We start from the raw sequence: 4,448 nt of genomic DNA on the forward strand, positions 1-4,448 counted from the left end.
CACCAACACAAATAAAAGAGCCCACATAACACCAATTCTCTACAGTCTGCACTGGCTACCCATAAAAGCCAGAATCACATTCAAGACATTATCGATGATCCACAAGGATACTACGGGCATCGCACACCTAAACCTAAACTCGCAACTCCGACCCCACACATCACAAAGACCTATCAGATCCAACTACAAAGGTTCCTTATATGCTCCCCCGATTAAAACCTCACGAACTGAACGAGCACTTTCCTCAGCCGGGCCCACCCTCTGGAACTCATTACTACCGGATCTACGCCAAGAAACCTGTCATATCACTTTTAAGAAAAATTTGAAAACGTGGCTCTTCCGGCAAGCCTTTCCAGAATAGCAGGAACATTCAGACACGGGCCAAAGAGCAAAATAGTTCACTACAAGTCCCATGACCACACCATAAATTCCACGTCCGCCCACATCTCTTCTCTTCAAGGCCCGATTACACCTCATCTGGACATCACAAATTAGCTCATCATTTATTCTTTAGTTATTTTCTACATGTTCTCACATTTTTTGACGAGTTACTGTTGTCTATATATATATATATATTTTATACTATTCTATTTATTATTTATTTTATTACAAGTTAGTTATTTACGCTATTATCTATTTTATTACATGCTATTTACTATATATATGCTCATTATTCGAAGAGTCACTGTTGTCTATTTAATATTTATTCTCATGTTCTGAAACTCCGTTTATTGTAACGCCTCACCGCGATAGTTTTGTTTTATGTAAACCGACCTGATTTGATATTTGTATCGAGAATGTCGTTATATAAAAATGCTAAATAAATAAATCAAAAGATCCCAGGTATAGAGAGCAGGAAGTTTTTTAATCCTTAGTTTTTATTGGGTGTAATTTGATGTTTATGATGTTTGGAAATATTTTATTGTTTTTGGGAAATATTAGAACATTTTTTAATTATTGGATTTTTTGAAATATTATATTGATGTTTGGGAAATTTTGGATATTCTATTCATTAACTGGTTGAAATAAATATTCTGTTATGATTCCTCCTGTAGCTGTGCCACAGGAGGCCTCTCACCTTTTCTCTGGAGGCCGCACCGAAGCCGGGGCCTTGCCTGGACAGTCTATCCTGGTTTTGCTCCATGGCCTGGGAGACCTTCCTTGCCATCTAGGCCTGCCTGAGGCCTGCTCTGCTTTCTCCTGGACTCTCTGGTTTGAGCCTTTCCCCTTCTTCCTAAGGGGCCGGCCCGCAGCACTTCGCTCTAGTTATAGGGCCAGTTGGGTGTGGCCCATCTAAACTCCTGGACTGAAGAAACAGCAAGGAAGGCTGTCTAACAAAGCCGTGAGGGCGACAAAACAGGATTAGCAGCCAGATGTCCAAATGATTTCCTTTATTGGGTAGTAACACGAATATATGAACAATGCCCAACTCTGGCCGAGTTTCGCCCTCTTACAATGGGGCTACATCAGGGGCTACAACATACAATAACACATACTTGTAAATAATAAAAAATAATAAGAAGAACATAACTGAAACACACAATTAAAATGGTAACATGAAAATGTGGTGTAAATATGAATTATGACACAGCATATAAGTGTGAAAAAGAGAACAACAATTACATTTTTGGTCTTTACCTCTACTTGAGTCGTGTTATGATGACAATCCAAGTCTTAAAAAAGACTGTGCAACAAAAGGTCTGTAAATTAAATGTATAAATTCATTGAAAACAAATATTGAATCTTAAAAAGTTCTAAAAAATATTTATAGACCTTTCAAAAAACATCAAAGCTGGCATGATAAAAAGATTATTGGTATTAACCATATTAAAAATAGAGCACTAAAAAATATAATTATAACAGGTAGTGAAAATTGAATAGAATGAAATAAATAATATTTGCACCATTTGTTAATGTGATTTCCACTAAAAACAACTTTTTAAACAGTATTAAGAAAATTTATATGAAAGATGAATTTTAAAAAACTTGATGTTATATATCAATAAATGAGAGCTGCACTCTATATTGGAGTATGTACTCACTATTGGAAAGGCTGGTTAAACTCTCAATGACAGCGGTACCTCAGTTTCTTATTTCATAAACAACACAAGGGATGCAAATGTGCCGACATCTTGTTTGGAAAGATTGAAAAATTAACATACTTCCTACGTGAATAGGCGAATGAAGATTGCAGAAACATATTGACTCTAAATACATATTGTAAAAAGATTTTTTTGTGTCTATGTGTACATGTAAAACATTTGAACCAGAATAAAACAATGCTAATTTGACATTATTCAAGACACTTCACAGCGTTATAATGAATCACTTTTGAAACGGCTCCCAGTTGAAAAAATATGTACATAAAGTGAGAAATATAAGTTATATGCAGCCGGGTAAGTTTGCTTTATATTCTACATTTGATTAATAAATCAATTGCTACAAGACACGGAATGAATATATGCTGATTAGCAAGAGGATAAAATAGAAACATCTATGTGTTGTTTTAAGAAAATCATAAAAATCATTACATTAACTCATAAACCGCTACTGCTGCCAGTAACTGTGAGTGCTTAGATAACTATAAAAGTGCTCCGAAAAAGCAGGTGGTTGTGTCGAGTGGAAATAGGAACGAAACAAAGAACTGTAAAATCATTTAGATAACGTAAACAAACTTACTCTTTGATGTGGTTATGAGTTAATGTAAAGCACACTTACCCGGCTGCATTTAACTTATATTTCTCACTTTATGTACATATTTTTTCAACTGGGAACCGTTTCAAAAGTGATTCATTATAACGCTGTGAAGTGTCTTGAATAATGTCAAATTAGCATTGTTTTATTCTGGTTCAAATGTTTTACATGTATACATAGACACACAAAAATTTTTTTACAATATGTATTTAGAGTCAATATGTTTCTGCAATCTTCATTCGCCTATTCACGTAGGAAGTATGTTAATTTTTCAATCTTTCCAAACAAGATTTCGGCACATTTGCAACCCTTGTGTTGTTTATGAAATAAGAAACTGAGGTACCGCTGTCATTGAGAGTTTAACCAGCCTTTCCAATAGTGAGTACATACTCCAATATAGAGTGCAGCTCTCATTTATTGATATATAACATCAAGTTTTTTAAAATTCATCTTTCATATAAATTTTCTTAATACTGTTTAAAAAGTTGTTTTTAGTGGAAATCACATTAACAAATGGTGCAAATATTATTTATTTCATTCTATTCAGTTTTCACTACCTGTTATAATTATATTTTTTAGTGCTCTATTTTTAATATGGTTAATAACAATAATCTTTTTATCATGCCAGCTTTGATGTTTTTTGAAAGGTCTATAAATATTTTTTAGAACTTTTTAAGATTCAATATTTGTTTTCAATGAATTTATACATTTAATTTACAGACCTTTTGTTGCACAGTCTTTTTTAAGACTTGGATTGTCATCATAACACGGCTCAAGTAGAGGTAAAGACCAAAAATTTAATTGTTGTTCTCTTTTTCACACTTATATGCTGTGTCATAATTCATATTTACACCACATTTTCATGTTACCATTTTAATTGTGTGTTTCAGTTATGTTCTTATTATTATTTTTTATTATTTACAAGTATGTGTTATTGTATGTTGTAGCCCCTGATGTAGCCCCATTGTAAGAGGGCGAAACTCGGCCAGAGTTGGGCATTGTTCATATATTCGTGTTGCTACCCATCTAAACTCCTCCCAGGGAGTTGCCTGCTTCCTGCACTACAAAAGGACTTTACTTTCAGTTCTGCTTTGCCTTGCATTGGAGTTACATGCTCCTGGATGCCTCGCCTTCCAGCGCTCCATCAGGCCTTTGTTCTTCATTGGAGCTCCATGTCTCGTCTTGATGTCCATCGCCTGTTCCTGATGTCTATGATCCAGTCCTGATATTCCTCGCCTGTTCCTGATGTCCTGTACCCCAGGTTCCTCATTGCCTCCTTTCTGGCATGCCATGTTGTGGTCCGTGACCAGCCCATGGATAGTGGCTGTGTAGGGAGCTCATGGTACAAGGCCATCTTCATCTGCACAAGTACAAGCCTCCGGAAGACTTCCGCTTCAGTCATGAATAGTCTTAGAATCCTTGCTTGCTTCCCTCCCGGTCTTCGAAGTTCCTTGCACTGCGTCTGTCCATGCCAAAGTCTCTGAATCAACCTGTGCCATTCCAGTGTGGTCCGTGACCAGCCTAGGATGGGCTGTGAGGGGTGCGCCTTGGTACAGGCTTCTACCGAATCTTCGCCATGTTCCAGGTTCAGTTATTCGACACTTCATCTAGAGCCTGCTTCGCATGCAAGCGTGGTCCGCGACCAGCCCATGGGTAGTGGCTGTGTAGGGCACGCTACGTCGCAGTCTCAACCCAGTCCTTGATCCTGCTTCTGAATGCCTTGCCTGTAGTACCTCGTTCCTGAGTCTTCATCT

The 4,448-nt window shown here is 36.8% G+C and overlaps 1 long non-coding RNA gene across 1 annotated transcript; it reads right to left on the reverse strand.

The window, feature by feature from the left end:
- Positions 1-1,425: 1,425 nt before the first annotated feature.
- LOC115094636 lies at positions 1,426-2,094 on the reverse strand. Its single transcript, XR_003857606.1, has 3 exons — positions 2,043-2,094; positions 1,639-1,700; positions 1,426-1,473 (listed from the first exon to the last, which is right to left on the reverse strand). It is a non-coding gene; the product is annotated as an uncharacterized LOC115094636 (long non-coding RNA).
- Between the last annotated feature and the right edge of the window lie 2,354 nt (positions 2,095-4,448).

The sequence above is a fragment of the Rhinatrema bivittatum genome, chromosome 6 (genome assembly GCF_901001135.1).
Source record: "Rhinatrema bivittatum chromosome 6, aRhiBiv1.1, whole genome shotgun sequence".
Classification (NCBI taxonomy): domain Eukaryota; kingdom Metazoa; phylum Chordata; class Amphibia; order Gymnophiona; family Rhinatrematidae; genus Rhinatrema; species Rhinatrema bivittatum.